Source organism: Papio anubis, chromosome 2 (genome assembly GCF_008728515.1).
Source record: "Papio anubis isolate 15944 chromosome 2, Panubis1.0, whole genome shotgun sequence".
Classification (NCBI taxonomy): Eukaryota; Metazoa; Chordata; class Mammalia; order Primates; family Cercopithecidae; genus Papio; species Papio anubis.
This window is the reverse complement of record NC_044977.1, coordinates 166838668-166864005: the sequence shown is the minus strand read 5'-3', so window position 1 is coordinate 166864005 and position 25338 is coordinate 166838668.

Below are 25338 nucleotides of genomic sequence, written 5' to 3'. Positions count from 1 at the left end.
GATCTCGTGATCCACCTGTCTCGATATTTATAAGAAGCCTACACACAATCAAAAAATGAAACAAAATAAGTAGATATCTTAGAACAAATTCAACAAAATGTGTAAGGAACCTATACAAAGAAAACTATAAAACTACATCAATGAATATAAAAGAAAAAATAAATAAATTATGCCATGTTTCTGAAAGATAAAAGTTTTGTAGGAGTAGGGTTCATGCCCACCTAATTTGTAGTTATAAGCTCAGCACAGGGTGGAGAGCTTGGTGCATAATAGACTCAAATAAAATATTGGTTGAATAATGAATGAAATTCTACTTTTTAATTCAGCTCCAAAATATTGTGGGTTAATCTAACTGAAGAAAGCTGCAAGTCAACTGATCCATAGAATCCTAGTTGAACTATTATTAGACTCACCACAAGACAAAATAACCTTCAGTATAAATAAAATTATTTTCAGTATTCTAAGAAATAAAGTTTTCGGAACCAAAAAAGTAGGAACAAAGCTGGAGGCATCACGCTACCTGACTTCAAACTATACTACAAGGCTACAGTAACCAAAACAGCATGGTACTGGTACCAAAACAGAGATATAGATCAATGGAACAGAACAGAGTCCTCAGAAATAATACCACACATCTACAGCCATCTGATCTTTGACAAACCTGAGAGAAACAAGAAATGGGGAAAGGATTCCCTATTTAATAAATGGTGCTGGGAAACCTGGCTAGCCATAAGTAGAAAGCTGAAACTGGATCCTTTCCTTACTCCTTATACAAAAGTTAATTCAAGATGGATTAGAGACTTAAATGTTAGACCTAAAACCATAAAAACCCTAGAAGAAAACCTAGGTAATACCATTCAGGACATAGGCATGGACAAGGACTTCATGTCCAAAACACCAAAAGCAACGGCAACAAAAGCCAAAATTGACAAATGGGATCTAATTAAACTAAAGAGCTTCTGCACAGCAAAAGAAACTACCATCAGAGTGAACAGGCAACCTACAGAATGGGAGAAAATTTTTGCAATCTACTCATCTGACAAAGGGCTAATATCCAGGACCTACAAAGAACTCAAACAAATTTACAGGAAAAAAACAAACAACCCGATCAAAAAGTGGGCAAAGGATATGAACAGACACTTCTCAAAATAAGACATGCATACAGCCAACAGACACATGAAAAAATGGTCATCATCACTGGCCATCAGAGAAATGCAAATCAAAACCACAATGAGATACCATCTCACACCAGTTAGAATGGCGATCATTAAAAAGTCAGGAAACAACAGGTGCTGGAGAGGATGTGGAGAAATAGGAACACTTTTACACTGTTGGTGGGATTGTAAACTAGTTCAACCATTATGGAAAACAGTATGACAATTCCTCAAGGATCTAGAACTAGAAGTACCATATGACCCAGCCATCCCATTACTGGGTATATACCCAAAGGATTATAAATCATGCCGCTATAAAGACACATGCACATGTATGTTTATTGCGGCACTATTCACAATAGCAAAGACTTGGAATCAACCCAAATGTCCATCAGTGACAGACTGGATTCAGAAAATGTGGCACATATACACCATGGAATACTATGCAGCCCTAAAAAAGGATGAGTTTGTGTCCTTTGTAGGGACATGGATGCAGCTGGAAACCATCATTCTCAGCAAACTATCGCAAGAACAGAAAACCAAACACTGCATGTTCTCACTCATAGGTGGGAATTGAACAATGAGATCACTCGGACTCTGGAAGGGGAACATCACACACTGGGGCCTATTATGGGGAGGGGGGAGGGGGAGGGGGAGGGATGGCACTGGGATTTATACCTGATGTAAATGACGAGTTGATGGGTACTGACAAGTTGATGGGTGCAGCACACCAACATGGCACAAGTATACATATGTAACAAACCTGCACGTTGTGCACATGTACCCTAGAACTTAAAGTATAATAAAAAAAAAAAAAGTAGGAACATAGGCATATAACATTAGGCACTGAACTTAGCTAAATCATCTGATCTAGAATTTTACTGACCAGTATGGTAGCCACTAACCACATGTGTATATTAAAAATATAATTTAAATTAATTGAAATAGCATAATATTAAAAATGAAATTAAAAATTTCAAGTGCTCATAGTTACAAGTGACTAGTAGTTACCATATTGGATAGCTCAGATATAGGACATTTATTTTATCACAAAAAGTTCTATTAAACAGTCTTGCTGTGGAGCAAGAATAGACGAACTGGGTCCTGTGGGAAAAACCAAGTCCATGTACTATTTTAGTAAATTAAGTTTCATTGAGACACAGCAAGTTTACGTGTTGCTTGTGGCTGTTTTTGTTCTAACTGGCAGAGTTGAGCAGATGCAAAAAAGTCCGTATGTCACTCAAAGCCTAAAATATTTACTACCTGGCCCTTCACAAAAATGATTTTAATTCCTTCTCTAGAGCATTACCAGAGGAGGTGAAGGGCAGCCCCTTCTGATCTTGCTCCTGCATTTGTTCCTTTGGGTCTGAGTTCCTTTTAGGCATCTTTGTGGAAGAATGATGTTGCACTCACTTAGAAACTTGCTGCAAGAGACTGCTGATTTCCATGTCTAACAAAGCTTGGGAAAATCTAGGCATTGTTCAAAGAGTCCTTGATCTTGTCCTTAAGATCCCCCCTCCCTAGGCTTTAGAACATTGACAAGACCTTAGTCACTGTAAAGGTTAAGTGCCATCTGCAAACTGCAGTGGTTGTTTGGCATCATGAATTTGGAGATATGTCTGACATAACCTGGAGTCTGCTATGTGTTTTATCAGAGTAGTTCCACATATACCTGTTTTTGCCATTGAGGTCTTGATAAAGATTTTATCTAAATGTGGGCTTTCTTTTAACATGTTTGAACATCTGTGATCTAATTAATCTCAGTTTCTTTCCCTTTTCCAATGTCTGTAATCATGAGAGAGAGCATTACACTGCTGAGTTTACAGGAAAGAATAAAATCTATCATAACATGGTCTGAGTATTAGCAAATTCAAGATTGAAAAGCTCTCTGGAGTCCTTGGCTGAAGGCTTAAACCAAGAACTTTCCAGCACTGAGATAAAAATAAATAAAAACAGAGAAAATAGCTTCTTGAAGCATAAATTGAAGAGTGCTACTCACTGCTATGAACTATCAGTTGCTTCCTTTTTTCATAAGACTTTTCTACAGATTTCAATTACCTAAAGAGTTATTATCTGCCCTCCACAATTCTCCCTATATGATTGAAATTATTACTGAGACCTGCCATGGTCAGACCACTACATGCTGATAGTGGTCTTTCCCCCAAACCAAAAGTCTGTGGTTTGCCCAGTGGTCTCTAAACCAATGTTTCTTCAAGTGTGGTATGAGGACCAGAAACATCAATATCACTAGGGAATTTGTTAAAAATGCAAATTCTGAGACCTCACCCCAGACCCTATAAATCAGAAACCTTGGAGGTGGGGTCCATCCAACACAACCATCTGTACTTTAGCAAGCTCTGTCCAGCTGATTCTGATACTCACTCAAGTTTGAGATTCTCTGCTCTAAACTCTCTCTTCCTTGAGACCAGTGGCAGTACTCTACTGAGATGTTAGAAAGGCAAATCATGGACTTGAAAGAAAGAGAAACGTCCAAGCAATTGCTGATCAGAAATTTACCTTTTTCTCTTAGTCATGTCCTGCTTTTTCCCTACCCCTAAAAAATGTTTTTAAAGTTTTTCCTAGGAAGGCTTTTATCTTGTAGAAGCATCAGGAAGTCAGGACAGAATTTATTTTTATTATTTCTTTATTTTATTTTCAATTTCTGTGAGTACGTAGTAGATGTATATATTTGTGAGGTACATGAGATGTTTTGATACAAGCATACAACGTGAAATAAGCACATCATGGAGATTGTGGTCTTCATTCCCTCAAGCACTTATGCTTTGAGTTACAAACAATTCAGTTACATTCTTTACGTTATTTTAAAAGGTACAATGAAGTTATTAATGACTATAGTTACCCTGTTGTGCTATCAAGTAGATCTTATTCATTCTTTCTATTTTTTGTATTCATTAACCATTCGTAACTCCTCCCATGCCTCTACTACCCTTCCCAGTCTCTAATAATCATCCTTCTTCTCTCTGTGTCCATGAGCTTAATTGTTTCGATTTTTAGATCTCACAAATAACTGAGAACATGTCATGTTTGTAGGACAGAATTCTTTAAGTGGAAGGACTTCAGAAATACCTCTGAAATATGTGAGGGCTTCCAACTCTGATTATTGATGCTAGCACACTCTATGTAACTGTGGTGCTATTCATCTATGAGCTCTGACCTTGGGCACACATTGGTATTAGATTTGCTGGCTCATAATGGCAGGTAAATTGAAGCCATCTTGCAGCTACGGGTCCCAGCTCTTCCTTAGCCCTTCCTCTTGACTTTTTCCCCAACCTAATCCCTGCTATCACTGCATCACTTGCTAACTTGAAATAAAGATATGTCTAAATTATTTCAGAAAGCTAAGTCACAGGCATCTGTAAGCTTTCATGCCACCTGGAACATAATTCTTGCTGAAAGAACTGGCTCTAGTATCAGCTGGTTACTAGCAGCCTGCTGCAGTCATTTTCAAGTAGGTGAAAATATTCTTTATTTGCTTCTGATTGATGGTAGCCTGGGGTTTTAAACAACTGTTTCTTTAGAAAGGTGGTGATAGACTGATGGGGACAGAATGAGTTTGGTATGTGTCATACATAATCTACTTTCAAAATGCTGTGAGACATTTGGATAAAAGGCAACATTTGACTACACAAAAGACACTTTAGGAGGCCAAATTTACCTACTGAGACAAGGTTTTTGTGATTATTTACAATTTATTATCATGCTCTATATGCCAGCCTACAAAACTCATAAAAGACAATTCATGGCTTAATCCGTATTCTAAAAGCCATCGAAATATTATGGGAAGAAGAAATTTTTCTGAAAGGAAAAACTTAATTGTAGCCCCTTACCTGTTCATTGTGTTTTGAGGCTTAAAAAGGGCTTTTATATATCCACTTTTACAATAGCTCTGTGGAGTAGATAAGATGGGCATAATGATTCCATTTACTTAGATGACAAAACTGAAGCTCATTTCATAGAGGTTAAAGGCCTTACCAGAGTTATACAGCTAGTAAATGGTAGAGTTCACACATTAAGACAGAAGGATACCATTCATTTCTGCTTTTTCGAAGAGAAAGAAAATGGAAAGAAGAGAAAAAATGCTGAGCATAATTCAGATAAATAAGTGCTTATTATTTACTTGAAATTTGTGAAGACAGTAGAGCTTCAGTGTCCTCACTACACACACACACACACACACACACACACACACACACACAATGGGAACTATGTGTGGAGAAACGTGTTAATTTGATTGTGGTAATCATTTCACAATATATACATACATAAAATCCTGTTGTATACCTTGACTATGTACAACTTTTATTTATCAATTATGCCCCATTAAAGCTGGAAACAAAAAAAGAGAGAAACAAGTCCTTCAACTTTCCCAATTCTAGTCTTCCCCACTGGCTAGTTTGAGCTACATTGAACTCATCCTACCTCGGGCTTCACAGTTAACTCAGAGTCATATAGCAGACCTGAGAAGTGACCTATTTTCTGTGTTAGGATATGGTTGCTGATCTGAGTTGCAGAACATAGAAATGACGGTAAGATCAGTGACAAGAGAGAAATTAAATCCAATGGCTGTCAATTTAGGGTGTACTGTCTTTCATTAAAATGGTCATGTAATGTCATCATGGATGATGTTTATGAAAGTCTTCCAATAGGTCAATTTCAGGACTAGTAGTCAAAATGTCCACAAAGTTTTAGAAGAAATATGAGTAGTATTATCAGCACAATTTCAATTACGAACCTTCTTTCCTAAACTTCAATATGTGCTTTATGCAGCTCATTGTAAGTGGAAGAAAATACAACATGTACTGAATGACTGTGATGTGATAAAGTCAAATCCAGCCATTTCAATATACATTACCTCATTTAAGTTTCAGAATTAACCTTTGAGTTAGACATTAGGACTTCTATACTATACTATACTTCTATACTAAAGATTTCCTCAGCAGTTATTGAGTTTCTACTATGTAACAATCCCTGAAGATAAAAGTTTGAAAAGAGAATCTGTGTCCTCAAATCAATCATTCTTTACTGAGAGAGAAATATAAACAGATAGTGACAAAATAATAGGGCAGTTCGGCAACAGAAATAGATCACAATATTACGGGAATCAGGGGAATGTGCAATTAACAAAGTTGTCTTAAACAGTGAGTACGAGTTAATCAACTAAGGAAAGGAAGAGAAGAATTCCAGGGAGAAATTTTCATCAGCCAAAGAAATGGAGAAAGGAATGACATAGTATCTGAGGGAAACTTTGAAAAGCAAGGGGGAGGCCAGGCTTGATGGCTCATGTCTGTAATCTCAGCACTTTGGGAGACTGAGGCGGGTGGATCACCAGGTCAAGAGTTTGAGACCAGCCTTGCTAACATGGTGAAACCCCGTCTCTACTAAGAATACAAAAATGAGCTGGGCGTAGTGGCACATGCTTGTAATCCCAGCTACTCAGGAGGCTGAGGCAGGAGAATCGCTTGAACTCGGGAAGTGGAGGTTGTAGTGAGCCGAGATCGTGCCACTGCACTCCAGCCTAGGCAACGGTGCAAGACTCTGTCTAAAAAAAAGAAAAATGCAAGGGGGAAATTTGGTAAGAACAGTGTAAATTGGGAGAAAGCTCTGGGATGGTAAGTGAAGTCATCCATGTTGAGAAATTGGCTTTCTTTGTCTCAATATGATGGGGACTCACTGAGAATAGAAATAGAATATAGTGATATTAGAACTCTAAATCAGTTGCTCACTGCAATAAAGAGGATGGATTTGAGAAGAGTAAGGCTGGAGAGAAGAAATCCAGTTAGTTAAGCATTATAAAAATCCATGCAAGAGATGTTGAAAAAGAAAGAAAAAAAGAGTGGCAGTATTTAATGATTAAAAATAGACAAAGACAGAAACTCTACTAAGTCAAATATTTTCCTTCCTCAACAAGGCAATATAAACAGGATGTGTCAGGGCCTAGAATTCAAACCCTATGATGGAGTGGGAAAATAAGGGATAAAGAATCCCTTTTATATAGACTACATACTTCTAACACAAGAAACACAACTGATATATTATTTTTAACTGTATAGGTTCATATTCATCAATACATAACCTGTTTTCACCAATTTTGTAAGTACATTAACATATCAAGCCCCAGCATGGGGAGTAGGGGAAGTAAGAAAGAAATCTTTGGTCAGACAAAGGTGATTTTTGGAACCAAATCTTAAAACAGAGATGGGTTACTTAGGGAGTGAATTTCAAAATTGCAATAGTAGAAAAATTACAGAAAATTACTTGTATAGCAGGGGCTCCACGAGGCATTACTTAGCATGTTATTTTACTGAAATAAGTCTGAATTTTTTTTCACCTACGGAGAAAGTCTTCTTGGTACACAACCTCTTTGACTCATCCAAGAATACTTGAGTAGCGGTATATGATTAGGCAAATATAAAGATAGTAGACATCTACCTCTGTGGGAAGAAAGACTAGGACAATTTGCACCTGGCAAAGGCTGATTCTTCCTATCTATTTGGTAGCCAAGTAAACCTCTGGAAAGGAAGTGGCACATCTGTACTGAAGCTGAAGAGTCTTCTTGGATGGAAAGGGATATAAGACCATCCACCCAGTCAATAGTAGTAGAGCCTCTTTGATAGTCTTTACCTACCCAAAGGGGATGTGAGCATTAAATAAGAGATATGGTCTGGCCTCAGGTTTAGCACTGAGCACCTAGAAACAGTATGGGGGCTACAGGTGGAAGTCCATTTGGACAGAGTTCTGTGTTTCATGGTGTCCCTGCAAATAAATAGTGACTTGGTCTATGAGTGTACAGCTGAAAGATCTCTAACTCAGGGAACCCAAGTATGGGCACCACTGCCACCCACACAGGATCTGAAATTCGGGCAAAGCATTATTACATCAGTAGCCATTCACTAGAAAGTGTAAGATGCATTTTCAAAAGCGACCCCCTGTTATTGCAGCAGGAGAGGCCACAGCAGGAACAGGTCGGCTTAAACTCTCTAATTCTCTAGGCTTAGCATCTGCCCCATTGGACTGAACTAGCAGCTAGAGTTTGTGTATTGCTTGAGGATGCAGAGAGGTGGGAGAGTTTCAAGTAAGAAGTATTAGATTGTTTGTTAATAGAGTCTGTGGGAGCTCAAGTAATTAATGAAAACAACAGAAGTGATCTAAACATAGTTGTGCTTCAAGGTGGTGAAACTAAATATTTTAATTAAATCTTTACAAAATGTCATGTTTATTTTATTTTTATCTGTTTACTTCTTTTTTTATTTTACTTATACTTTACGAGGATTTTCTTGCCAATTAAAGAATCTTTATAGAAACATTATAATATATTCTAAAAAAACACTAAAATACCCAGTTTATACATGAAGAAAATAGTGGTAGAGCTGAGACTAGGTCTGTACCTTAGCATTTTAACTCTGGTCCACAGTGCCCTAGATGTATTCTATTTACCACTCCTGCTCCTGCCTTCCAAAACTCCAAGCTGCATAGCTGTTTCTAAATTAACACGGAAGGCTAAATTAAAAGGGAAAGCAAGCAAGCTGGGTCTGGCAGTAGCATTAATCCCTCCGAAATCACTGATCTTTTCAATTAACAGCCTCTTTTTGAGACATTTATTGCTCTTGACTTGAACTGTTATTAAAATACTTATGAGCAGGGTTCTCAAAAAGGCTGTTTAAATACTCTCTACGAGGGTTTGGGTACAACTTCTGCCTTGCATGGATTCAGAGAGAAGCTGTAATAAAGCAAGCCCTGGGCTGTCATTTTTGCCTCTTTGCCTCTGTTTTATTACCTGAGTTCACAAGTCTGTTCAGAATTCACTCCTGAATATACTCCATCATCCTGGAGAAAAACCTATATACTTTATTTAAAATGTAGGTCTCAAAGAAAGTAAATATATAAATTAAGTAAACCCCTCCATACAGCATAAATTCCAGTTAACCTCAATGTGATTTTCCACATCCACCTAAGAGATGCCCAGCATAAAAAGCATGCTACACGATAAGATGAATCACAGCAGCTTTATTAACCTATACTGAATTAGCCTCCTCACACTAGAATATTTTATGGCATTATTTTATTGGCAGTCACTGTCACCAAATAAACTACAAAGTAGTGACTGATGTAGTAGAACTAGACAGCTTGACAGATCTAGATTACTTGTAAAAGAGAAGTATTTTGCCAAGTGTTGCAATGATAAAGCAATCCTGATGCACATAAAATGAGACAAAGAATGGTGGCAAATCTCAGCTGAACAAGGCTTGGGAGAATTACCTGGTAAGGATAAAACTGACACCAGAACCCTTGATATTTCCAAATGCATGAGTTTGCTTTCATTTTATGTTTATTTCTTTTATAACAGAAGGTAGTAATATTCCAGACATACTGCATTTTATTGCTGTGGCCTTACACACTCATTGTATACTTGCATTTGGGAGGGAAGTAACTAGACTACAATATAGGAATCTGCTCAAACTAAGCAGGAAGTATTTGTACGCAAGGAATGAGTAATTCTTGTTTTTTTTCCCTGGAACATTCTAACCCGCTCTTTATTCATTCGGTCAAGACTAACTGAATCTTTTCCCTGGAAGAAAGGGAATGACATTTTAAATGGTCTCAGGGTGGTAAGAGTTTGTAATATTGTATGTGATGCCATTTTACCATTGTTTAATAGGGGGCACAATTTAAAACCCCATGAAAGAGAAGCTTCAGTCTCATCAGTATAACTTTTTTTTTTAAACGATTGGATATCTAAAGATTATATCCCGAATTACATTAAAAAAGGAGATTTTGCCGGGCACGGTGGCTCACGCCTGTACTCCCAGCATTTTGGGAGGCCAAGGTAGGCAGATCACGAGGTTAGGAGTTCAAGACCAGCCTGGCCAACACAGTGAAACCCCATCTCTACTAAAAATACAAAAATTAGCTGCACGTCGTGGCGGGCGACTGTATTCCCAGCTACTTGGGAGACCGAGACAGGAGAATCACTTTAACCCAGGAGTCGGAGGTTGCAGTGAGCCAAGATCACACCAATGCACTCCATTCTTGGTGAAACAGAGAGACTCTGTCTTGACTTTAAAAAAAAAAAAAAAAAAAAAAAGGGAGGGGTGGGGGAGACTTCAATGTACAGGAAGGTAAAACCTAGGATGTCTGTCCCATTCTGTACTTGCTGCAGTTTACTTTCTAAGATCAGATCTGATAATTTCATCCATTTGATTCAAAATGTTTGCCTATAGGAAAAACCCCAAACCATTTAAATTTACCCATATAATCTTTTACCATTGGGCCCAGCTATCTCTCAAATGTTGGCTTCCATGTTTTGCCTTGAAATGCCCAGCTCTACTTAGATTTTTATCAGAACCCAAAGGCACCATGCCCTTTCACTCTTCAACACCTATTCACACGACTTTTCTCTGTCATAATACCAATTCCTTCTCTGCCTATTCATGGTCTAACCCCAGTCCCTCTGCTATGGTCCCTTCATGCTTTGTAGCTACCTCTTAAAAAGATACCTCAAGCCCTATTGAAAGTTCTAGCTTAAGGCTTACTTCTCCCAATGGATGATACGATATTTATGAACAAAAATTCTGTTACATTTCTGTAAATCAGTTTAGTGCCTTTTGCAGTTTCTGGCATATGACAAGTTCTTCATAAGTGTTTAACAAAACTTAATTTTTAAAATTGTGCTATGTTTTTCTTACCTACTTACCTACTACTTTGAGATTTTCTTGAAAATCACAGCTGTTTTATCTATCATTCTATTATTTTTCAAAATTTTTTTTGTTTAAAATTTTTTTTTTACCAATTTTTAAATTTTATTGTTAATTGACCAATTATAATTGTATATATTTATTGGGCACAAAATGGTGTTATATGTATACAATGTGGAATGATTAAATCAAGTTAATTAACATAACCATCACATCAAATACCACTTTTTGTGGTGAGAACATTGGAAATTGACCCTCAGTATTTTTGAAATATATAAAAAAGACATTATTATTTACAATAGTCACTGTGCTGTACAAAATATCTCAAAAACTTATTGTTCCTCTCAAACTGAAACTTTGCACCCTTTAACCAACATGTCCCTTTTCCCCCAGTGTCCAGCCTCTAGTAAGCACCATTCTGCTTTCTGCTTCTTTAATTCAATTGTTTTAGATTTCACATATAAGTGAGAACATGCATTACTTGTCTTCCTGTGCCTGGCTTATTTCTCTTAGCATAATGTTCTCCAATTCCATTCCTGTTTTTGCAATTCACAAAATTTCTTTCTTTTTTAAGGCTGCATAGTATTCCATTGTGTATATATACATTTGTATCCATTCATCTGTTGATAGGCATTTAGATTGATTCTGTAACTTGGATACTGTGAATACTGTTGCAATGAACATAGGAGTACAGATACCTTTTTGATATATTAATTTCATTTCCTTTAGATACATACTCAGAAATGAGATTGGTGGATCATACAGTAATTCTATTTTTAGTGTTTTGAGGAACCTCTCTACAGTTTTTCATAACGGTTGGATGAATTTACATTCCCATCCTCAATGCACGAGGATTCCCTTTTTTACATATCCTTGCCAGCACTTACTGTCTTTCCTCTTCTTGATAATAGCCATTCTGACAGGTATCAGGTGATATTTTGTTGTGGTTTTGACACTTCCCTAATGATTAGTGACATTGAGCATTTTTTCCATTTGTATGTCTTCTGAAAAATATTCAGGTCTTTTGCCCATTTTTTAATTGGATTCTTTGTTTTCTTGCTATTATTTTGAATTTCTTTTATAGTTTGGATATTAACCTGTTTTCAGATGTATATCTTGCAAATATTTTCTTCCATTCCATACAGGTTTTTTTTTTTCACTTTATCAATTGTTACCTTTGAAGTGCAGAAGCTTCTTAATATGAGGTAATCCCATTTGTCCTTTTTTGTGTTAGCTGCCTGATAAAATTTGATGATTTTGGCATCAAATCCAAATTGTCACTGCCCAGTTATCATTCTATTCTTAACTGAAGTGCCTAGCAGAATGCTTAGCATATAGAAAACACTCATTAAATTTTTGTTGAATGGATAAGTAAGAAAATGAACAGGGATTTTTTTTAGACAAAAATATCTAGATTCAAATCTAGGATACCACTTACTAACTGAAAGACTGGAGTTAGTTCTTAATTTTCCTTATCTATAAAATGATAATAAAAGTATCCATCCTGTAATGTTATAATTGAAGATCAAAAGCAGTGGCATGTAAGTGGCTTAGCCTAGTGTTTGAAACATTTCCTCTTTCTGGTGTATCTGTTTCAATTAGAAACATTTCTAGTTGCAGGTAACAGAGCATCCAATGTGCAGTACCTTAAACACATTCTGGTCTATTTTATATATTAAGCAAAAGTTGATGAGCATTTTTTCTAACACATTGTGACTGGAGTCAGGAGAGAACCTAGCAACAATTTAGGTGTGTGGCTTTGAATAAGACTACCCCTTCCACAGCCTCCACATCAGTAAATATCCCAGTTTATATTATATTACAGTAAGCCCAGAATTTGAGTCATTTTTACTTTCCCATACAGATATTCTAATCTCTATATGGGTATTCTGGCAGCAAAACATAACCATATCCTAGCACTTTCTAGCACTCTTTTTTCTTGCTTTATTTTTCTCCCCAGGATTTTTAAAATCATTCTGACAGACCATGCGCACACAGACACACACATACTCACACACACTCTCCTACAAATTTGTTTTCTGTTTCTCTTCCAACACTGGAATATAAGATTCCATTCTGAAAGCAAGAATTTTTGTCTATTTATGTCACTGCTTATCTCCAGCTCCTAAAAAAAGTGTATTTGTAAGATGCAGGTTCTCAATACATATTTTTGATGATGAAATAAATGGTTGAAGTTTTATTTTAGATGTTCACTGATAATCATCAGGACTCATGATCTTTTTTGTTTTAGCTCTACTATTCTTAGCTTATTCAGTTTTAGGTTGGCTGTTCCACTTAAAAGTATCAATTCACATTCCAGAAAGGAAAAACATGATAAAGTCAAAGCTTAACCAACTTTTAAAATATACTACCCTCCTTCTCTATTCTAAATAATATATGTTTCCCTAAACCTTATGATAGAGTTCCACTTTCATTTTATTTATCCTAACTGTGTCTCATGATACCCTGGACTGCAAAAAAGTCTGATAATCCAGTGTAATTTTCTTAGTAAGCAAAGGGTGATAGGAGGGATTGAAAATGGATTTTGAGTCAGCCAGTATATAATTTCTGCCACAAATATATTTGTAATATTCCATATTATTTATATGTAAATGAATAAATTAGAATTTAAAGTACTAAGTGTTTCAAGTAAAGAATCTTGAATGTAGTATGATCCCATGGCTTATAAGAGAATGTAAATATGTACTTCCAGATTAATTAAACAGCAGTATTGATACTGTAAAACTGAATGCAATATAAACTCTTCACTTATATTTGGGTTTGGAAAGTGTCTTGAATTTATATATTCATAGAATGAATCTCACTTGCTCAAAATGATTCAGGATTCACCTACTACAGGGCATCTCTAGTCAAAAAGTGAGAAGTGCCTCCATTACAAATGGCCTGAAAAGAAAGAAAATAGCCACCCTTTGAGTGTCTACTATGTTCTAAAAGCTTGTATGCACTGAGTCATTTAATCTATGTGACAATACGTCAAGGTAAGAGTTATTATCTCCAATGTAGAGACACGTTATCTCCTGTTTTAGAGACTGGTAAAGTGAGGTTCAGAGAATTTCGAAAACTTGGTAAATGAGAAAAAGAACGAGCCAGAGAGAGAGAAAGATTTGAACTAGGTTTGGTTTGGCTCCAGATTGTCTAACTATACTCTGTGCTCCTCCACAAACAGAAGGATCATATTGTAGTGTTCATTAAAAGTTGTGCACCGCCGGGTGCGGTGACTGACGCCTGTAATCCCAACACTTTGGGAGGCGGAGGCGGGCAGATCACAAGGTCAGGAGATCCAGATCATCCTGGCTAACACTTTCACTGTGTCTACTAAAAATACAAAAAATTAGCGGGGCGTGGTGGCGAGCGCCTGTAGTCCCACCTACTCGGGAGGCTGGGGCAGGAGAATGGCATGAACCCGGGAGGCGGAGCTTGTAGTGAGCTGAGATGCGCCACTGCACTCCAGCCTGGGTGACAGAGGGAGACTCTTTAAAAAAAAAAAAAAAAAAAAAATTGCGTACCACAACATAGTTTGCCCATTTTCTCCTCTGAATTCAGATACTGACACATCCTATACAAACCACATTTCCCAAGGTTGACTTAAGGCTGACTTCCCCCAGGGTTTCTTAGACCAAAGAGAAAATAGGAAATGACAAGATTATAAAGGCTTTCATTAAATTAAAATATATATATAAAGTTCAAGGAATGGAGATGTCAAGTAGACTACCAGATTAGCTCTGATCGATACTGAGTACTCTTGTCAACACAGCAAATCCTTAAGCAGAGAAGACCCTGTCAAAGCTGAAAGTAAATTTTGTCAAGAGATAGATTATGTCATGGACAGAACTCGGGAGTCTGTGTCATTTTTCATTTGCTTTTGGGTGTTTTGGACTTCTATGAAAAACACTCTTGACATTCTGGGAGGCTGAGGTGAGTGGATCACTTGAGCCAGGAGTTCGAGACTAGCCTGTGCAACATGGCAAAAACACTGTCTCTACAAAAAATACAAAAATTAGCCAGGCGTGGTGGTGCTTGCCTGTAGTCCCAGCTACTTAGGAGGCTGAGGTGGGAAGATCGCTTTAACCCGGAAGGTCAAGGCTGCAGTGAGTCAAGATTATGCCACTGCTCTCCAGTCTGGGTGACAGAGTGAGACTCTGTTTCAATAAAAAATAAATCTATAAAAATAAAAAAGATAAAAACACTTGATAACTCTGATGCCAATGCTCAGGCCAGTGACATTTTATACTGCTAGTTCTCTTCTCCTTCACATATGTCTCCGAAGTTTGCTATTCATGAAAGAAGGGAAAAGAAAGAACTAGTGAGAGGTCCTGACTACTTCAGCTCACAGAATTTCTTCGTCAGCCTCAAAACCACAGATAAGTTCCAATTAATTAATACTATATTACAAAAAAAGAAAAAAAAACCCTTTCTTCTCTAGAAGAGAGAACATATGGCCTAACTATAGCAAAACCATACTCTAAATATCCCCAAAAGAAACAGAGCTGAAATAAGTAGAATTGTTGGAAGAAAAAAAAAACTATCATTACTCATGGAATACTATGCAGCCATAAAAAAGGATGAGTTTGTGTCCTTTGTAGGGACATGGATGCAGCTGGAAACCATCATTCTCAGCAAACTATCGCAAGAACAGAAAACCAAACACCACATGTTCTCACTCATAGGTGGGAACTGAACAATGAGATCACTTGGGCTCGGGAAGGGGAACATCACACACCGGGGCCTATCATGGGGAGGCGGGAGGGGGGATGGGGGAGGGATTGCATTGGGAGTTATACCTGATGTAAATGACGAGTTGATGGGTGCTGACAAGTTGATGGGTGCAGCACAGCAACATGGCACAAGTATACATATGTAACAAACCTGCACGTTATGCACATGTACCCTAGAACTTAAAGTATAATAATAATAAAAAATAAATAAATAAGAAACTTTTTGTGCCATGTATTTTATATATGTTATTGCTCTGAAATATCACAATATTATGTGGCATATATTATTTTTATTATTTTACATATGAAGAAACTGAGGTTCAGAAAGGTCTAAGATCAAAAGGAAAATAAATAAGGAATAGATCCATCTAGTGCCATAACATATATTTTGCCACTTGATCACATTATCTTTCCTTTTTTGTTTTTTTTCCTTAACTTTTCCAAGATATACCAGCTTTTATTCAATTACAACCATGTTTTAGCTCCCAGGATATCTTAAGGTTATCAGACCAAGGCCAACTTGAGTCAATAAAAGGTACTGCCATGTAGATTTAGAGCTGTAGAAAAAAAGACTGTGTTTGGCAAAAACTAAGCTTCTACAACAAAGAGCCCCCAAACTACAGAAACTCAAAGTGTAAGCTTATTTTCTCTCAAAATAATAGTGAGTATACAATCAACAAGCAGTTCTGCTATACCTGTTGTCCAGACGCTCAGGTTTCTTTAATCACCCACTGTAACTTAGGGTGTTGCCCTCATCTTCCTAATTATAGCAGGCTCGTCAGCACCATGCATTAAGCTTTAGCTCACAGGAATTGTAAAGGAGAGGATGGAGGGCTATCTGCCTCCTTTTTCGGAGACGCAATAAGCAAGTTTTGTGTATTATTATTTATACTCAGAATCCACTGGCCAAAATGTAATTGAGTGACCACAACAAGCGGCAAGGAGTCTCTGGCTGAGTAGCTAGGGGCATTAGTAAAGTTTCCATTACTAAAAAAGGAGAGCAGAGAAGAATGGACACCAGGGAACGAAGAGCACTTTCTGACATAGTTCTCTCTTTTCTTGACTAAGGTGAATCAGTCTGGAAATCCTCACACGATACCATCTCCTTATTAGAGCAACCTGTATATATTATTTTTATATAACCAAAATATGCTGCTTTTCAACTCAAATGAATTTGAGCCCATTCTGAAACCAAAGTTGTGACAAAGGGATGGCTGGCAGGCAGCAAAGTATCTACAAGTTTCTGGCAGAATAATAGTATCTTCAATTAATATTAAAACTGAGGCTCTGTAGGGACCTGTTACAATTATACAACATCCCCTCACACTCATGGCTTCTAAGTGACCTAACTGAATAAAGGAAACAAAAGACAGCTTGACTGGCTCTGCTTTTGACTGATCCCCATAGGGTTGCTTTCCTGCAGAGAGGGCTACAGAATATAAAGGAATATTAAATAGCCTTCCTTTCCCAAAGGAATGATTGAAGAGTTTTTGGAAGAGCCCCAGGCACAGAGCAGATTGGCAAGTAATGTCGTATCTAGGACTCTGCCACCATCCTTACAGAGCTGAATCTTCAACCCTTAAAGATCCCTCTTTGTGAACTTATGATATAAACAAAATAAGAAGCTTAACATTGAGAGAATGCCAAGATTTTATTAACCACCTCATTGAATATGGTCATTTTCTTGCCTAGGAAATTTCAGCAGTTAAATGGAAGGCATAGATTGTAGAAAAGTTGAATTTTATAAATAATAAATCTAAAGTGTTTAAGAGCCCCTTGCTGGTCCTGCAAAAGCCATGTCCCTCAAGTCTATTATGTGGGCTGTAAAAATGACTAATGATCAGAGAACAGTGTAGTAGTTGAAAGCTTGTACTCCAAATCCCTTTAACTGTAGTTTGAGTCCTGGCTTTGCTTCTTCCAAGACTTTTTCAAAAGATAAAAAGGTAAAATTGATTAGGAGATATGTGCTATAGTTTGATTATTCCTTATTTCTATACATTTTTGTTTTCTAGCACCTACCATGTGTCAGATAGAAGTTGAACAGAGCCCGAACTGAAACAGTGGCAGAAGAAATGGAGAACAGCGGACAAACTGAGGAGCTATTTGCTATTTTAGAGCTATTTGCTATTTTAGAGCTATTTTGCTATTTATTTATATTGTAGAGCTATAATTTTCCTCAATAAATACAGATCTCATTTGTCACTCCCGCTTTCTGGGGTCTGTTTAAAGGATCAGCCACAACCTACTCTCTACTAGTAATTTCCCACCATACAGTGAGTGCAGTCATAATGAGGAGGTTTGAATAAATTATTATCAATAAAGTCAGTATGATATGTCTTTGCCTCCCTCATTCCAAGTACACAGGATTCTTGATTACAAGAAGACTTAAGTGAGAAAAATCTGGAGAAACTTCTGAACTGTGGCATTAATAGGGTATGAAAGAAACAGCACTGGATTCTAAGTCAAATGACTTGAAAATCAGTCCTGACTTATTTCTATTGTAACAGGGTATCAAGTTGGACAAGTCTATTGTCATGAAAATTCTTCTTTGGTAAAGTTGGGATGGTAATGGCTGTGCTGCTCACCTCACAGAAATGTTGAGAAGAAATTAACTCAAAGTACTTTATATATTAAAATATTTGCAGTAACTTCTCTTGGGGAGAAGGAAATTTTCATTAAAATATTTGATGCTAAACTTGACAGACTGGGTAAAAATTGTACATTGTCAACAGCACTTTAAAAACACCTTAAGTCACCCTTAAAATACACTCATTGAGAATTTTCTTTCCATAGGACTATCTCCAGAACATAAATATTACCTTAATGTTCTGCTTGGAACACTCCAATGAATTTTCAAATATTACAGTTTGCTGGCTCTTTCTATCTGCTGTCTTCAGTCTTTGTCTTTTGTTGTACAGAGCACTAAATATGATTTCATGTATATAATTATGAAGATACCATTAGTTCCTCTCTGTTAGCTTACTTTTGTTAAGGATCTTATTTTGTAAGTTTTCTCTTCAAAGATCTACTCACTTTCCTGGACACCTAAAAAATGTGGGTTTTTTTCCGGGTATGCTGGCTTTTTTTTTTTTTTTTTTTTTTTTTTAAATGCTAGAGAACACCTTAAAATTATTCACACATCAAATCCAAAGGTTTTGCCTACAGGTTTCTCGTGATTTGGCCTCAATTTTTCTCACTCTATGGGAAATCAGAGAAAATAAAACTAAGAGCATCAATTCATTTGCCCATCTCTTACTCATATCCGAGGCATAAGTTTATGCCTGGAGTAATCACCTACATTATTATTTATTTGTAGTCTCTTTTGTATTCACACTCCAGCTGTTGCCCTCATCATCTACTGTTTCATTTGTAGCATACAAACCTAAATTTAAGACCAAAGCACCTATGATTAGAGTCCTCTATGAATAAATATGATGGTCTTTTAAATATGTTGGGAACACCTCCCTAATGGTTAGAGTGGGAAAGCAGAGGGGGTAGGGGTGTGGAGTGGGGTCTGGAACCAGGACTTTTCAAGTGTCCATATAGAAATCAGAACAATTATTTCAGAAGCATCAACCACGAGGACACTGTATTCAAAAAGCTATCTGAACCACACATTATAGGAAGGAAACATTGTCAGTGTGAACTGAACAGGGAAAAGAGTTGGCTTCTCTTGGTAAAGGGCATTTACTTCAGAAAGAATTTTGCCTGCCTAAGAACTGTCAGAAAAAGCTCTCAGTAGGGAATATCTTGGCTTACTGAACCTTTCGGACATTTAACCATTCATCATACAGTCAATGTGAATTTTTCTGTGGCTCAGCATTTTGCCAACTAATTTTCAAGTTAAGAGATTCTACATTACCACCAAAATACCATAGGCTGAGTCTGAATAATCATTCCAGCTCATTAAGATTCTCTTCAAAACATAAAACCATACTTTTGAAATTTTCATAGCAAGCATTCTGTAATTATTTACAAATCTGAGTAATAGAGTACAGATAAGGTCACTCAATATTTCATGTTAAGAAAGGGAACCAGACAAGGGTACAAAGAGAGATAGTTTGAGTAATTATGTCTGCTCATTATTGGAATTATCTGGCTGGTTTATTTCCCTTTTGTGCTATTTCTGGGATTGTTTTTGCCATTAAATTATTCAAATACTAAATTGTGGCAATAAACAGGTGACATCATCCAAGAGCTGAGCTTGTTCAATTTCAGGTACATCAAAGAGTTGCTACCAGTTTTTGAAAAGCAGATCTGAATTGCTACCAGCCACAGAGTCTCAAATGGAATTTGGATTATTTTTTTCATTAGCACGATAAGCCCAGGTGAGTCTCTCCTATATGCACTTTACACAGTTCAAACAACACAATGCTTCCTCTTCTTTAGATAAGAAATGGTGCAACCTGATAAAATCTGGAAGTTTTAAAATATATATATATATATATATATATATATATTCATGTGTGTGTAATGCAAAATAAATATTGTATATATTCATAAATAACACAGTAAAAGCAAATTAGCACCTATCTCAAAAGAAAATTAGCACCTATCTCCTTTATTAATTTCAAATTACTAGTGTAGATACATATGTGTGTTTGTCTTCAGACAAAATTTTTTTAATAACTAATACAATTTATTTTTTGAAATGATTAAAACCCTCTAACCATGGCTGATAAACACAGCACTATTACCATTATCTTCTGAAATTTCTCCAAAATAAGCAAAAGAGAATAGGAGAAGAGACAATAGTAAACTAGAATTGATGAGGAAATTTTGGAACATGAAAATAGATGCGTAAATGTAACTGACTTAGTAGAGTTTCTCAAACTTTACAACCCATTAAAATTACCTTTAGAATATAAAATTAAACTATGATAGAAATAATTAAAACTCACTGAATAAAACAAGAATCCATGAGCGCTCACTGCTAGTAATGGATGCTAGAGACTCTTACCATGTAATTATGATGGATGCAGCTATTGCAGTGATGCTGGGCACCATAATTTTGTGGTTAGGAACATGGTTTTTAGATTGGACAAAGAAAGCTTTGAGTTTAGTTCTGGTTTTTTAGAGCTATGTCATCTTGCCAAGTTGCATCCACTCTGCAAGTCTCAGTTTCTTAATGGATTAAACTGAGAATATCTTAGAAACTTATGAGGACTAAATAATTTTATGTTTGCAAATATTTGGCATATTCTTGGTCCAGAGTCAACATTTGGCAAAGGCTGCAACTTCATTATCTTACAATCAAATACATGTTTCCTTTATTTTCTTTGATGGCATTTTCTTTGGTTATCACTAATTAGAAAATAATTAAGATCAGTATTGTCTAGTTTATTTCAACCTTCAATAAATATAAGTGAAATCCATAGTACCAAATAAAATGTGTTATTAACTTCCATGCAGTAGGACATTCTTTCCATCCTGTGTTATAAAATATGATTCTGACATTTTTTCTTGTTCTGTAGGCATATACCTACAACAAGAAAGTAAAAACAGCTTTATTTTTGTTTCCCAATTTTTAGAAACAGGTCTGCCCTCTTGACCTGTATTGACCTTCTCATTATTATGAGGTACAACTCACCAGATGGCCCTATTTTTCATCTTAATAGTTTTTGTTAACCTGTAGGGAAAGGAGTGAAATTACGGGACAGTCCAAACATAGTATTCCAAACACTTATAACCACAACAACAGTCTGCTCTCATTCATGGAATTTATTAGCTATAAAAACTCTGACACTTGGTTTCTCAAGGCCAAGATTATATCAGATATGGAAAATGGATGGAAAATAAGCTCCTTCTGTAACACTCTGGAGGCTGGCACAGTTGCAGGGTACTTCGCAGACACACTGCTATGGCTATGAATTTTGAATCAGTAGCATTTTGAGAACAGGAATCGGTCTTCCTACCTACCATATACTAGGCAAGGCAGAGTTTTTCAAATCTCAGAGGAAGGACAAAGCAGAAAATGGCCATAGAAAAGTGAAACTAAAATAATAAATTGTAGTTGTGAAAGAGCCAGCTTGCTGGTTTAGCAGTTTTGTTCATATATCTGCTAGTCATAGGACAAAAGTTTGCGCATCGATTTTATTTGGGGGATTGAATTAGATGATACATATTTCTACTAAGGCTTACTCTTATTAATACTGAATTTTAAGCCTATGTATATATTATTATTTAATATTTTAACTGGGAAAATTATTTAAAAGACCTCCAATGGATATGTTTCCAGTTCATGTTCTAGTCTTCAAATGTGACTATAATTATATAATCCAGAAAAGACAACATTAATTTTCTCCCTCCTTCCCCCTCCCCATGCCTCTCACTCTCAACAACAGAATATGACAGCCTACCTTAATACATCTTTTACTGTCTTACAATGTTCTTAACATTATCATCAGCCCAGCCTTTCTTTCTCTAAGACAAATAACTTTTACTTTTAAAAACATACGTTGGTTTACATGCCTTTACTTTTAAGACTTATTTTTCAAAGTCATTTTCTTGTTCATGGCACTTTAACAGATTGTATCAAAATCCTAACATCTAGATTAAACTGGGAGCTTTTAAATCAGGGGTGTGTGTGTGTGTGTGTGTGTGTGTGTGTGTGTAATGAAGGAACGACGAAGAATTATCTGAATAAAGACAACATTTATCAAGGATAGCAAATCCCCAGGTCTTACGCTTTTTATATGTTTGGTATCATTAACAAAAGAGTTATCATTATAGCCAGCTTATCCAAATCTATAAAGCTGCTACAAATGTCAGCCAATTTTCACATTTCTGTATTTATTTTTTTTAATTAAGCTGGAAAGAAATTCTTGGAATTTGAAGAATAGACCCCTGACACTGGCTGAGATTACTTGGAAGGAGCTGAGAGTTTAAAAATCTAACCCATTCACATGTCTATCAAAACTCTTCTGTTTAAAAAAAGAATGTTTAGGAACGAGAACACTCATGTCTGCTGAGGATTTTCCATGAAGCTTATCTTTACAACACATGAGCCAATGGTACAGAAGAAGAGGGGGAAATGTCTCCTTAAGAAATCAGGCTTTTGTTTCCAACACTTTATCCAAACTGCTTTCCTCAAGATAACCTCCACGTTGCTATATTCACAGGCAAATTTCCAGTCCTTTTCGAACTGGACCTATTAGCAACACTTAGCATAGTTAATAACCTTTCTCGTATTTTTTTTTTTAAAAGAGTATAATTTACAGACCCCTAAAATGCACATATCTGAGGTGTATAGTTCAATGAGTTTTAACAGTTGTAGATATTCACCTGAAGACTACCCAAAACAAGATACAGAACACTTCCATCACCCAGAAAGTTCCTCTGTGTCACATTTTGGTCAATCTCCATACTCTTCAGAGGCGGCCACTGGAACCACCAAACAGGTTCACTTTGCCCACTGCCTAGACAGAGTCGATTTATCAAGACAGGGGAATTGCAATGGAGAAAGAGTAATACACGCAGAGCCGGCTGTGTAGGAGACTGGAGTTTTATTATTACTCAAATCAGTCTCCCCGAGCATTCAAGGATCAAAGTTTTTAAAGATAATTTGGCGGCTGGCAAAGTAGAGAGTGCTGATTGGTCAGGTTGGAGATGGAATAATAGGGGGTCGAAGTGAGGTTTTCTTGCTGTCTTCTGTTCCTGGGTGGGATCACAGAACTGGCTGAAGCAGATTATCGGTCTGGGTGGGAGATATTTTGCAGACCCGGCACTGGATGCACCAGCTGAATGCATCCAGTGCAGGGTCTGCAACATATCTCAAGTATTGATCTGAGGTTTTATCATAGTGATTAGTTATCCCCAGGAGCAATGTGAGGAGGTTCAGACTTGCAGCCAGAGACTGCAGCATAACCCCTAAACCGTAATTACTAATCTTGCAGCTAATTTGTTAGTTCTGCAAAGCAGACTGGTCCCCATGCAAGAAGTGGGTCTTTTGGGGAAAGGGCTATTATCAGTTTTGTTTCAGAGTCAAATTATAAACTGAATTCCTTCCCAAGGTTAGTTTGGCCTATGCCCAGAAATGAACAAGGACAACTTAAAGGTTAGAAGCAAGATAGAGTCAGTTAGGTCTGATCTCTTTCACTGTCATAATTTCCTTGGTTATAATTTTTGCAAAGGCAGTTTCACCACTTTTTGACTTCAGTTACCACAGGTTAGTGTGCCATTGATTATTTCTTATACTTGGGAAGGTTTATTTGACTGTATTACAGATTTGCCCCTTATCTTTTGTTTTCATCAGTTTCACTATGCTTTACATAGGTATGCTTTTCTTTTTATCTATACTCCTTGAGGTTTGTTGAAGTTTTTGGCTCTCTGGATTGACTATTTTTCATTGTTGTTGGAATATTCTTGTCTATTATTCCCTTAAACATATTTTTCTGCCCCATTATCTCTTTCCTATCCTAGCAGGACTTCAATTACGTGTTAGGCTACTTGATATTGTCCCACAGAGCTTAGTTGTTCTGCTCTACTTTGTTCCATCTTTTATATTCCTTATTTGTGTTTCTGTTTGGATACATTCTATTGACCTGCCTTTCAAGGTCACTTATCCCACCCTCTAGACTGCTGTTATGTTGCTCCATCTGATAAATTTTTTATTTTTCACTGTTTTGCTTAAATTCTAGCATTTTCTTTTCATTCTTTTTTACAGTTTTCATCTCTCTGGAGAAATACTTCATATCTTAGTGCATGACGTTAATCTTTTCTGGCAGACCCCATCAAAGCTATGTTAAAGTTCCTATTAATTACCACATCTGAGCGATCTCCCTATCTATTTATCTTTGCTATTTCCTATTTCCCATAAATCACATTTTCTTGATTTTTTAAATGTCTTATAGTTTTTTTTATTTTATAATGTAACTTTTGTATAAAAGGACATTAGAGACTAAACTGAATAATATTCACCTCCGGAAATGGGCGCACCCTTTCTTCCGGCAGGCTGCTGAGTCAATCTTATCTGTACTTGAGCTGAATCTGGTTTTTCTTGCAGCAACATTGTAACATTTTAAAGGTGGGATCAGGACTTTTTCTTTTAGCAAGGAACCGGTGATACTCCAGACAGCTCTTACTCCTTGACAGAATTCCGAACAATGGAAAATCTTCTGCTTGATAGCCAGATTGCCAGCTTTTGGAGCTTTGTGGAAGTCACTTTACTCTTCAGTCCTGCCCTCGGTTTTCTGCTCCACAGAAAATCTTTCTCAGCCTTTCTGCTCTTCGGTCTTCAGACAAGTGCCTCAGACGGATTTCTCTTAGCTTTACAATCATGTGTCCAGCCTCTACAGTACGGCGGGCTGTGCCCTGGCCTGCACAGAACAGGCCATACACAGAGATCTGGCACGCCTCAGCAGGAGTCTTTCTCAGCTTTTCTTCTTTGTCTCTAGCCTTTAGCATACTACCTGTATACTTTACAAAGGCTCATTGAAAACTGTTGGCCAGTCGATGTAGACCTGCTCTAGGACTAGACTCCTCAGAATTCTAATCTGACAGGCCATGTGGCCAGTGAAAGTCTGTTGAAAGTTAATCTGATTTACTCTTATGGACATCTATATCACATTCTTCCTCTTCCCTTGTGCCTCTGGTTTTAAGAACAACTGTGAGCCATTGCTTTCCTCGTTACTTTCTGAAATTTAATTAATTTATGCTTCTTTATATCTGAAGCTTCTGATGACTTTTTTTAATCTGTGATTTTGGTAGCTTGTCTAGTTTGTTTTGGTTTGTATG